The sequence below is a fragment of the Perognathus longimembris genome, chromosome 1 (assembly GCF_023159225.1).
Source record: "Perognathus longimembris pacificus isolate PPM17 chromosome 1, ASM2315922v1, whole genome shotgun sequence".
NCBI lineage: Eukaryota > Metazoa > Chordata > Mammalia > Rodentia > Heteromyidae > Perognathus > Perognathus longimembris.
Genome location: NC_063161.1, coordinates 91,792,956 through 91,806,394, shown reverse-complemented (window position 1 = coordinate 91,806,394; position 13,439 = coordinate 91,792,956).

Below are 13,439 nucleotides of genomic sequence, written 5' to 3'. Positions count from 1 at the left end.
AGCTTTAACTGATCGCTACTGGGGTGAACAGATCAGTTGGTGTACACAACTATAATCTTAGCACTCAGGAAGCTGAGACAGGTAGATCAGGAGTTCAAGACAAGCCTGTCTCAAAATTATGATAATCTGAATATCTTTTGAAATAGAGACCAAAGCACTTGTTGTTGAAGTATATGTGGGGTGTATGTGTGTGTGTGTGTGTGTGCGTGTGCATGTGTGTGCGTGTGTGTGCGTGTAAGAGAGAGAAACATTTTCAACAGTGTTGGGCTTAACAATTGGATGGATGAATAGATGGATGGATGGTGAACGGACTTTTGAATATTTGAGACAGGGAAGGACAAGATTAGTCACTGTGTCACTGTGTATTGGACATACTTGTTTGAGATGGTCATTTAACCTCTAAGTCGAGATAGCAATCCAACAACTGGAAAATGAGTCTGGAATTTAGAGGATGGGTAGAAACTGGGGATAGAAATCAGAAGTTATGCATTCATAAGAAGGGACTGGGTGAGGGAAAGGAAGAGATTTAGGTGCTGAGGTTCTGTGACTTAAACTGAGCAGAGAGATGAGGAGGTACCAGTGAGCTTTCAAGGAATGACAGGGGCCGGGGCGGGGGGAGTGGGGGAGAACTGCCAGGGTTCAGAGCCCAGGCAAGGAATGAGATTCAAAGTAAAAAAGGACTTGCCTGGAAGGTGCTGAGGTAACAAATAAGACAAATTCTGATAAATGCCTAGCAGGTATTGTAATGTACAGCTGGAATAGACAGAAGTACTTTATCTGCAGATATTCTCCTACACCCCTGATACCAAGGGTTTGGCAGGATTAGAGACAGCAGAATACAAACATTTCTTTGTCTTGGTTTTGGATTTTCTGAGACACAGTATGACTATGTGACCCAAGTTGGCTTTGAACCCTTGAACTACTGCTTGTGCCTCCCCTGAATTCTAGAATTAGTGGCTTCCGCTATAGTAGACAGTGGCTACAAGTCTGTCATGTATAAGCAACACAGGGACAACTGGAACTCATTTCTGTCACTATCACAGAGTTCAAGGTCAGCACTGTATAAAGCAGGGCCTGGTACTTTGCAAGTCATCACCACTCCTTGGCATTTATGAGTTACTTGAGACAGCTGTCATGCAGAGACAGACTTAAGTAGTTGAGGCAGAAAACATGTAGTCTATTCACCATATGTTTTTTTCTAGAAAAGGAAGCCTCTGCTTTTTTGAAGAATCTGATGGAATCCAGCAATGCCAGGGAAGCCTGCCCTCCTGGCAGACACGGCTGCTGGCTCTCCAACCCCACTGATGTTTCTGGAAGTTTGGGTTCTCATAGCTTTCACTCGAGACTAAGAAACTTGCTTCTTTGCTGGTATTTGATGGGCTTTTTTATTATTATTATTATTTTGGCCAATCACTGCTCTTAAAAGAAAACAGAGTAAAAGTCCAACCTACCTTCCTTCTTTCCTTCCTTCCTTCTTCCTTCCTATAATTTTTCTTCCTGTGTTTCCCTGTGTATCTCCATCTCCTTCTCTGTGTCTCTGTGTCTGTCTGTCTGTCTGTCTGTCTCTCTCTCTCTCTCCATTACCAGTATTTGAAATCAAGTCTTGAAGCTTGCTTGGCTGGTGCTCTACCATTTGAACCACATCACCAGCTTAGCTTTTGGCTGGATATTTTTGAGGAGTCTTGTGGACGGACTTTTCTGCCTGGTCTACCTTCAAATCTCTATACTCCAGATCTCAGCCTCCTAAGTTGCTAGGATTACAGGAGTTTTCCATTGGCACCCAGGCTTCAGCTTCATACACATAAACTCCGGTCAGATGAGTCCATTTATAATGCTTGTTTTACATATAGATTTCGCCTATGTGAAGATATTCTTTTAAATGTTGTTCATAAAATCAAATAACAACAGCAACTGCACCTAGAAATGACCTGAATGCTCAGTTCTAATTAAATATAATATGTGTGCTCTAGTGGCACAAGCCTATAATCCTTGCCTCTTAGGCGACTGAGATCTGAGAGTCAAAGTGTGAAGCCAGTCCAGGCAGAGAAACCAGAGACACTTGTATCTACAATTAACTAGGAAAAAAGCTGGAAGTAGAGGTGTGTCAATGTGCTAAGCACCAGCCATGAGTTTTTAAAAAAGCTAAACAAGCTCAAGATGCAAAAAGAAAATGAATATATGCCATGGTATATCCTCTGTGCTGTGCAGATACTGGACACAGTGGATTGGGCTTCATATAAACAGATAGAGTAGATTCCAAAATGTGCTAGCCAATAAAAAGCAAGGAAAAGTATGTATATAGTAGGTAGGCAGTGCTGCATTGTTCAATATGTACACTCCTAGCATCAAGCATTCACACACACACACACACACACACACACACACACACACGAACTGAGTTTAAACTGTTGATCAGATTGAGAGGGGATTGGTGGGAGGGAAAAGAGGAACCAGTAGGATGAATGGGAATGAATAAGGCTGAAATAGATTTTTTTTTAATGCCAGTCCTGGAGCTTAGACTCAGGGCCTGAGCACTGTCCCTGGATTCTTTTTGCTCAGGGCCAGTACTCTACTACTTGAGCCACAGCACCACTTCTGGCTTTTATCTATATGCATGATGCTGAGGAATCGAACCCAGGGCTTCATGTATGCGAGGCAAGCACTTTACCACTAGGCCATATTCCCAGCCCTGAAATAGATTTTTTTAAAGAGAAAAAATTTTTTTCTCAAGCAAAAAGATGGATTTGACAGGGGCTCACTTGAGGCAGGCAGATACGCCTACTCATGGGAGGGCACAGATTTAACCTTGAATGTTCTACTACTCAGGTGGTCAAGCAGTTTACACAATCTTATCACAGCGAAGGGGAACTTCCTTGGATAGGGTGGGGGAGATCATAGTGAAGATGGAGTCGGCTTCTGCTCTCTTTAACTAATCTGAGATGAGTCAGTGCGACACCCCTCAACAGCCAATGATTGCACTGGCCATGTCTGAACTCCATATTACATCCCCCTGCCTTTTTTCTTGTACATAAAAATCAAATCATTAATTTCTCTTTTGGAGAGCTTAATCTTGCCTGGACTGTGGTGACTCCACCCACTGGCTGCTGGGAAGAACAAGGATGAGACAAGAGCCAGTCCAATAGGAGTGCTGCTTTTAAGCTTGTACCCAGGCCACTCCCAGGAGGGCTCCAGGTGTTCTCACCTGTTTAAATCTCCATCCAGTTACCTAGGGAATTTTTTTTTTTTGTTATTACACAGGTGATGTACCAAGGGACTACAGTTACATACGTTAGGTAATAAGTACATTTCTTTTTGGACAATATCACTTCTTCGCTTACTCTCTCCCAGTTTTTTTTTCTTTTTTCTTTTTTTTTTTGGCCAGTCCTGGGCCTTAAAGTCAGGGCCTGAGCACTGTCCCTGGCTTCTTTTTGCTCAAGGCTAGCACTCTGCCACTTGAGCCACAGCGCCCACTTCTGGCCATTTTCTGTATATGTGGTGCTGGGGAATTGAACCCAGGGCCTCATGTTTACGAGGCAAGCTCTCTTGCCACTAGGCCATATCCCCAGCCCCTCTCTCCCAGTTCTTCCCTCCCATCCCCACCCACAAGTTGTAGAGTTCATTTTCAACATAGTCTCTCATGAATACCACTGCTGCACTTTGAAGTTGATTTTTTTTTTGCATGTATGAAAAAAGAAGTGAATCTTCTTGAAATTGTTTTTATTTTTATTTTTTTGCCAGTCCTGGGCCTTGAAGTCAGGGCCTGAGCACTGTCCCTGGCTTCTTTTTGCTCAAGGCTAGCACTCTGCCACTTGAGCCACAGCGCCACTTCTGGCCATTTTCTGTATATGTGGTGCTGGGGAACCGAACCCAGGGCCTCATGTATATGAGGCAAGCACTCTTGCCACTAGGCCATATCCCCAGCCCTTGAAATTGTTTTTAAAACACAACTGTTTAGGGAGAGTGATAGATGGGTTTGAGATTGTTGGAATACCTTGCATACATGTGTAGAGATGTCATAACAAAACTCTCCCTCCCTGTATAACGAAAGCATAAGAATTTTTAAAAGGAACTTTTCTATTTGCCCATTTTTGCATACATGCAACTTTGCATGCCACCACTAGAGGGCACCTCTGCCACGCTTCAGGCAGCATCTCCAAGTCAGTGTGGTGGGAGGATTTTTTGTTGCTTTGTTTTGAAATATGCTAAATTGTCCCGTCTGGCCTCTAACTAGTGATCCTTTCGTCTTAGCCTCCTGAGTGTTAGGATTTCCGGAGTGTATAACCTCTTGGCTGAGGAAGTTTATAAAATATTTTTTATATATCTGGAGCAACCTTGTTTATTCAGCATGGGGCTGTAGCATGCAGTTTAACAACTTGTAAACCCGCCTGGCTCTCCTATGTTACCACATGAGCCTATTCCTTCGGGTGTCCATACCAGCATTCACTGCTCTTCCTCTGCCCCTCTTACTCTATTCCCTTTCTTCCTTGTGCCAGAGCTCCATCATTGAGAGGGCTGCACTGGCACTGCACCCAGCAGCTTGGCTGTTCGAGCTCCCCCAGCCATCCCCTCCCAGTACTTTTGGTAAGAGTTCCCTGGGGTCCAGGAGGATTTCCCAGAGAGTTTTTTGTTTCTTTTGTTTTTGTTTGCCAGCCCTGGGGCTTAAACTCGGGGCCCCAGCACTGTCCCTGAGCTTCTTTTTGCTCAAGACTAGCACTCTGCCATGTGAGCCACAGCGCCACTTCCAGCTTTTTTCTGTATATGTGGTACTGAGGAATTGAACCAGGGTTTCATGCATGTGAGGCAAGCACTCTATCCCTAGGCCACATCCCAGTCCCCCAAAGAATTTAATGGTCACTGTGAACTCCATAGGTCCTGACCCTGTCCAAGTGAACCCTGTGCCTTTCTACCCCTTCTAATTTTTACTAAAAAACATTTCACACATGGGACATGGGAACAATTATATTTACTCCACAGCAGCTGTACTAGTTAACATGAGGCTTTGCAAGCTATCACTTATACTGCATTCGCTCTGTTGGTGGACATGCATCTTCAGCCAGAACAGATATACAGACATATGCACATAGTCCTTAAGTGCACACCAGTTAGATCTAAAAATCTCTTTGATGATATGAAGCACCAAAAATAGGAAGAAAGTAATACCAGTGAGGAATAGCTCTCAACCTGAACAATGTATTGTCCCCAGCTACTAAGTCATAATGCTGTTTCTTTATTTTCCTTGCATTCCTTGGATACCGTTATGATGTTTATGGCTTGAAAGTAAATTAAAGCTAATGTGCTGGGTACAGGAGCCTTATTTTTATTGTTGCTGTTATGGCAGATTGCTATTTTTATAATGTAATTGAATTGAACACAATCAGAGTACAGTAGTAACTAATCTCCCCCTTCCTGGATAAGTGAGCAGATGATTAAATATTGATTTGGTACCCTTAAGCATATCTAAATGTGCAAGGTTTGGCTATTTTGGCATCTCCTTCTATGGAACTCTCGCCATTCAAATAACAGACATGGTAAAATATTATCAGGTTGAATCTTGCTTTTCTTTATTCAGTCATTTGTGTATGAACCCTGTGGTTGTGAGGGATGGTTTTTGGTTTGTTGTTGGGGATTTTTTTTCCCTTCTGTTCCTATGCCTCCATTTTCAGATGGTTTATAGCTGATGTTCATTAGAGTGAGTACGTAGAGCTGTGCCACTGATGGAAGGAAATGCTATCGAAGAAAGTGCATTCCTTTACAGAACTGTGTCACACGGTCCTTTGGGCCCTCTACTAGAAAAGCAGAATCAAGTCTCAATAATGTCTTTGTAACTGAATCCTTTAGTATTATCAACACAAGACAGTACCATATCATACCTCCATGAATGTAAAATACCTTCTACCTGCTTGATGATACATAGTAGTGACTGTGCTTTATCAGAACGGTTTTAATGATGTTACTCAACAATGTTTTCTTTCCAGATGATGACTGAGAAGCTAATTTAAAAAATGTTGCCCGGTTTAAAAAGGAAGAAGAAGGGCTGGGGGTATAGCCTAGTGGCAAGAGTGCCTGCCTCGGATACACGAGGCCCTAGGTTCGATTCCCCAGCACCACATATACAGAAAACGGCCAGAAGCGGCGCTGTGGCTCAAGTGGCAGAGTGCTAGCCTTGAGCGGGAAGAAGCCAGGGACAGTGCTCAGGCCCTGAGTCCAAGGCCCAGGACTGGCCAAAAAAAAAAATAAAATAAAAAAATAAAATAAAAAGGAAGAAGAAGAACACTTTAAAAAGGAATTTAGGAAAAAAAATTATGCTAGTCCTGGAGCTTGAACTCTGGACCTGAGTGATCTCCCTAAGCCTTTTCTGCTCAAAGCTAGAGCTCTACCGCTTGAGCCACATCTCCACATCTGGATGTTTTTGGTTTTTAATTGGAGATAAGACTTTCACAGACTTTCCTGTTATGAATGGCTTCAAACTGCAATCACCAAGCTCTCAGGTTCCTGAGTAGCTAGGATTACAGGAATAAGCCACCAGTGCTCGGCTGCAATGTAATTCTGAGGCTAGGAGTGTAGCTCAGTAGTGGAACCCTTCCTTGGCATGTATTCAATCTCTAGCACCATAAAAAAAAATATATTGAGGTGTAGTTTACATATAATAAAATGCACCTGTTATAGCTCCATGAATTTTGACACACCCAGGAAATGACTATGACAAACAAGATAAGGAATATTTCTTGATCCTTGCCCCTCCTCATACTACTAGAAATGCAGGACTCTGCGGTGTTAGAAATAATAGACACACAAGAGATATAGGAGAGTTCGTCAGGGCAATTTCGTTTTGCGCAAAAGGGTACAATGTCATTACTTTACCTAGAGCCCGGCAAGCACACTGGGCAGGGCAGTTTGCTAGCCTTTTATCCCAATCCAAACTGTTACTCCTCCTTCATTCCTAAGGTTAGAAAGGGGGCCATTCTTTAATTCCTATCAAAGGTTTACTTTTCTTTTTTTTTTCACTTAACAATTACAGTTTATTATTTTAACTTCTTCAACACAATATCTCCCTAACGTAGCTAGCTGATAACAAGCAGTACAGATAATAGTTGCCATTGAAGTAAAAAAGAAGCAAATAATTCCAAGAAATATCAAATACGCAATACCAAATACACTTTAGTTTGACAGGAAAGAATACTTTTTCTCACAACACCCAGCCTCAAACAATCATTGCTACCCTACCTTCCCCTAGAGATTAGATTTACCTGCTCCAGAGTTTTAAATATATAAAAGTGAGCACAAATATGAGTGAAAGAATTTAGGCCAGATATGCTGGGGCAGATATACAATTCCAGCATTTGGATGGCTGAGGCCAGCCTGGACTACATAGTAAGGCTATATCTCATCAAACAGAACAAGCAATAGACAAAACAATATATATTCTTGTGTTTGAAATCTTGTCTCCTGGTCATTTTTTACTGCCTCTCCTTCCCACCTCCTCATCCCCACTTAAGTATTATATCATTGTAAGGCCATGCTACAGTTTTGTTTTTTTTTTCCCATTCAAACAATGACTTTATGTCATTACTAGGGCGTGAGCTCTTGCTTGGTTTTCTTTTCTTTTTTTTTTTTCTCAAGACTGGTGCTTTACCACTTTAGCCATACCTCCATTGCCAGCTTTTTCTCATTAATTGGAGATAAGAGTCACTTGGAGTTGCCTACTTGGGCTGGCTACAAACTTTGATCCTCAGATATCAGCCTCCTGAGTAGCTAGAATTCCAAGTATGAACTACCAGTGTCTTGCTGGGATATGTAATTTATTTAAGCATTCTTTAAAATCCCTTAGCCAATAATAATTTTATGGGATTTTATTATCTTATTTGGTGACAATCTAGAAACAAGAAAGTGGTAATAGACGTACAGACAGATAGAGATAGAGTCACAGATTTTTTTTTTCCTGCCAGTCCTGGGCCTTGAATGCAGGGCCTGCGCAATTTCCTTTTGCTCAAGGTTAGTACTCTACCACTTGAGCCACAGTGGCTGTTTTCTATTGTATGTGGTGCTGAGGAATCGAACCCAGGGCTTCATGTATACAAGGCAAGCACTCTTGCCACTAGGCCATATTCCCAGCCCAGATTCACAGAATTTATAGCTTTAATCTTTTGTTGTTGTTGATCTTGGGGCTTAAACTCAGGACCTGAGTGCTATCCCTGAGCTGTTTTTTTCAAGGCTAGGGCTCTACCACGTTAAGCCACTGAGTCACTTCTGGTTTTTCTGGTGGCTCATTGGAGATATGAGTCTCACAGTCTTTCCTGCTTGGGCTGGCTTCAAACTGTGATCCTCAGATCTCAGCCTCCTGATTAGCTAAGATTTCAGGCATGTGAGCCACTATCTTCTTTTGTTTCTGCTGTTTTTTAAGCGACTACATTGAATGAAAAAAGATAGTGGTTGGTAGCTATCTATAGAGTTAGTGGAAAATTGACACAAAGTCAAAAATCTTAAAAGTTAGTTGCTGAGAAAAAAAAATCCCACGTATGTTCATTTATTTATTTTTATTTTTTCCATTACTGGGCTTGAACTCAGGACTTCAACCTCTTGGTTGGACTTTCTACTTGAGCCTTGCCTCCACTTCTAGCTTTCTTGGTGGTTAATTGGAGGTAAGGTTTACCTGCAGGGGCTGGCTTCCAACCATGATCCTTAGATTTCAGCCTCCAGTGTAGCTAGGATTAGAAGTGTGAGCCACCAGCCCTGACACTTAACTCCCTCGTGTAATTCCTGGGGACCCTAGTGGGTATAAAAACAACAACAGCAAAAGTAAGAAAGTTCTTAAAGAAGGACCAAAGAAAGACTCCCTTTGCCCGAGATAGTCAAAGTAACTTTGACCATTATTTCCAAAGTACCTGTTTAACAGCTGGACCCACTAGGGCTGTGGCTATAGTTCAGTAAGAGAGTGCTTGCTGGTTTCCATCTCAGTAACTCCCTCCAAAAGAAATACCAAGCCACCTGAGGACGCTCAAAAGCCCGAACCCAACTCTGTACCTGGGTATGGCTTGTGAGGTTCCTAGGTAAGGTCTAAATTTGAGCAGAATCACAGCACCTATAAATGATCAAATAAAACCAAAGCTGGAGCTACAAAGGGAAAGGCTTTATTCAAAAGGATTACTGCAGTAAGAAGAAGGGGATTCTAATAGAACACTGTAGTCTAATACTGTGATGGGTAGTTTTTCATGCTCCTGGAAACTGATGAAGATCAATGCCAGGTAGAAGAGAGTGGTTTTGTTTTGCTTTGGTTTAATTTAGTTTGAAAGAAGTAAACACGGTTAGAACCAGTTCCTGGAAATGTGGTGAGTGGGTGGCATGATGGGTCAGCGGGGAAAGAGAGGTTTTCTCTGTGGGCAGCTGGGGCTTTCTCTTTGGCAAAGCCCCTTGAGGGGTTTGTACTGCATTCTTGGTCTTCCTTTAGGTTAGGGGAGGGGGTAGAAGTCAAATGCTTGGGAGAAGCCAAAAAAAAAACAGTAAACTTGAGTGAGTCAAACAGTTTGGTCACGGGGACAGTGACAGAATAGGAATCAGCAGCTAATCATTAATTCATGAAGTGAGAATGGGAATTTGGACAGTCTGTGTGGCCTCACTAAGTCATTCATGGAAAGGCACATCTGTGGAGGAAGTAATGTGCCAGAAAACAGAAGGGGGGGCTGGGAATATGGCCTAGTGGCAAGAGTGCTTGCCTCATATACATGAAGCCCTGGGTTCGACTCCTCAGCACCACATATATAGAAAAGGCCAGAAGTGGCGCTGTGGTTCAAGTGGTAGAGTGATATCCTTGAGCAAAAAGAAGCCAGGGACAGTGCTCAGGCCCTGAGTCCAAGCCCCAGGACTGGCAAAAAGAAAAGAAAAGAAAACAGAGGGGGGAGGTGATGGCATTACTCTTCATCGGTTTACAGGAGCATGAAGGTAGGTCAAGTCCAAGCCCAACATCAAGTTCAAGGACAATACCCTTCCCAGAAGGCTGGGCCAGCTTTGGGCTCATCTATGTCTAATAGCATAGCAGTTTTCAGGAAGTGCCTTGCCTTGAGGCCCTTCATTTATAAAGCAGCCAGTTTTGACCTAAGTTACTCCATTTTGAACACAAGGGCTAAGGGACAGCGACATTTCATTTATACAAGTAAACCACCACCATCTGCCAGCACACCAGGAGGCACAAACTGATAAATAATTTATAGGTGGCAATCATTATACATGTAAATATATCAAATCAGAAGCAACAGATACACAAGCTTATTAATCATACCAGATGGGGCCTATAAAAGCAAGGAGCACTACTGAGCACTGGTGGCTCATGCCTGTAATGTTAGCTACTCAGGAGTCTGAGACCTGAAAGTTGAGGGTCAAAGACAACCCAAGCAGTTGTAAGTCTGTGAGATTCTTATCTCCATCTAACCCCCAGAAAACAAGAAATGGAGTTGTTTCTCAAAGTGGTAGAGCACCACCAGCCTTGAGTGAAAAAGCTCCGGGACAGTGCCCAGCGCCCAGGCCCTGAATTCAAACTTCACAACTAATAAAAACAACAACAAACAAGGAGTATCCCAAGACTGGGATATGGCATGCAGACTTACCTGTCACCTTGTAACAGCAGATAAGCCTCATTCAGGCAAGTTGCTAGGCCCCTGGATTGACCACTCTGCACCCTGACCACCTCTACTCCATAAAATGTCATTGTTTCCTAGTAACAACATCCTTGCATCTGTATGCACACTCTGACTCTGCCTGCATTACATTGCTGTAACAGCTGTGTCATCGACATTTCCTAATCTATAATATTAGGACAGTTGGGATTTATAGCTATGGGCTGCTTACTAAGATATGTCTTGAAGCTCATCTTCTGTCCCTACTCTTCTTTGTGTCCTGGGATTGGAACTCAGCAAAGCACATTTTCTTTGGTCAGATTTTTCCAGTAGGGGGTTGAGTGCCTGAGAAGGGCTTTGCTCACACCTGCCCGCCCTTCCCAACAGTGTTGCCTTAGTAAGGCCCCTTCCTGGTTGCAGCAGGAGGTTTACTTTCTAGTTTAACCTATCCCCTCTGCTTCAGTGTGTACGGCCAGGAAGCAGCCCCTCCTCTGGGAGCTGCAGCTCAGCGCCCCGGGGGCCAAGGCTTCTTACAGCTACAACCCTTGCCTGTCCCCAAAGGAGCAGCTGCCTTCTGAGGTGACTGCAAAATGTCTCCTGTTGCCTTTCTAACCTTCCAGTACCCATTTCAGCAAGTCTCTACATTCTCTGTCAAAATGATTTCTGCTTTCTCACTTATACAGCCCCCGAAGCAACACAGAAATAGCTTCGGAACACCTACAGATTCCTGGCTATAGATCTTTGCAGGAAGTACAGGTGGATTTCATTTATGAGTACACAATAGCCAACTGACAAATAAGTGGATTGTATTTACAGCTTAGAAGCAATTCAAGTCTAATCTAAAACCTACTGTAAAATCCAGTGCTTGGTTCTTGTAATTAATTTTCTTATCAAAATAACTTACAGGAATAGTAAGGCACCCCTATAATCTCAGCACTTGGGATGCAGAGGCAACAGAATTGCATGTTTAAGGCCAGCTAAATCTATATAGTAAGATTCTCTCTCTCAGAAAAAAAAAAGTGGGGGGAGAAGAAGTGGCTCTGTAGCTCAAGTGCTAGAGCACTAGCCTTGAGCTGAAGAGTTCAGGGATAACGCCCAGGTCCAGAATTCAAGCCCCACAACTGACCAAAAAAAAATAAATAAATAAAATAAAATAAAAAAGAGTCTCGTGGATGAAAAAAAAAAAAAAAAGGCGGGGGGAGTGGACATGTGGCTCAAGTGGTAGAGTGCCAGCATTGAGTGCCCAGATCCTGAGTTCAAGCCCCAGTACAGGCACAATTACTAACTAAATAAACAAATAAATAAGCAAGCTTAGGGCTGGTGGTTCATGCCTATAATTCTGGTTAGATGGGAGGTTGAGTTAGGAAGATCATATTTTGAGGCTAGTGTGGGCAGAAAGGTCTGGGATTCCCAGAAATATGAAACCTAAAGTAGGTGGGCTAAGATCAGGTGTATACCAGGACAGGATCTGATACCCTATCTTGAGTACATTTCTTTTTTTTGTTTTGTTTTGTTTTTTTTTTGCCTGTCCTGGGGCTTGGTCTCAGGGCCTGAGCACTGTCCCTGGCTTCTTTTTGCTCAAGGCTAGCACTCTGCCACTTGAGCCACAGTGCAACTTCTGGCCATTTTCTGTATATGTGGTGCTGGGGAATTGAACCCAGGGTTTCACGTATACAAGGCAAGCACTCTTGCCACTAGGCCATATCCCCAGCCCCCTGATACCCTATCTTAAAAATGAATAATCTAAATGTGAAATGATGTTGGAGGTGTGGGTCAAATGGTAGAACTTCAGAAGGTCAAGGGCCTTAGTTCAACCTCAGTAAAGCCCATATACACACAAAGCTAGGAAGTAGCTCCATGATAGAGTACTTGCCTAGAAGTTTGTGAGGGCCCTGGGTTCAATCTTCACCACCACAGAAAGAAGAGAAAAAGAGAAAGACAGAGAGAGAGAGAGAGAGAGAGAGAGAGAGAGAGAGAGAGAGAGAGAGAGAGAGAGAGAGATGGAAAGAGTACAGAAGAGAAAAAGAAGACAGGTCTAAATGGAGTGAATTCATGATGGTGGCACACATCTGTAATCCAACAGCTCCAGAAGCAGACAGGAGGATCCCCAGCCAGTCAAGGAAAAAATTACTAAGACCCTATCTCAAAAACAAAATAAAAACAAAAGTTCTGGGGGCATAGTTCAAGGGGTAAAGCACTTACCAAGAACAAAACTCTGGGTTCAACCTCCAGTGTGGAGAGAGAGAGAGAGAGAAAAACACATGAGGTTAACCTGAAACTAGTGTGATTTTATTTTCCCCAGTATGATTTTTGAGATGTGGCTAAGTGATGCTTCACTTAGCCAGTGCTCAGGTCCTCTGCCTATCCTCCTGTGCTAGTCTTGGCAGCCATTTCCCTAGGGCATGTAGCCTCTTCAAGTCTGATTCCCCAGAGGTGCAGTTCGAAGACTAGACCAGCCCAGCCTGGCCCTCCACATTAACATCTCCTCCTTAAAGAATGAGTTCCTTTTGGAGGGATGATGGATGTTATGCCGAGTCGCGAAACGACCACCAAGAAGGCCACCGAGACTCAGACATTCCGAAATGGAAAAGCAAGGCTTTATTCAGGTGGGCTGCAACTCGGACCTCGTCCTACCCACCAACACAGTGGAGGTTAGGAGGAAGCCCCGAGCTGCGATTGCACAGGGCTTATAAAGGCAAAAAAAACCAAAGTTATAGCCATCAGGTGTTCAAGCAAGCAAGATTAGGACACAGGTACAAATCTGATTGGCTCAGGGCTCAAGGCACTCTGGGGGCAGTTAGAGTTAACCATTCCCAGTGGTTAGAGTTCTCG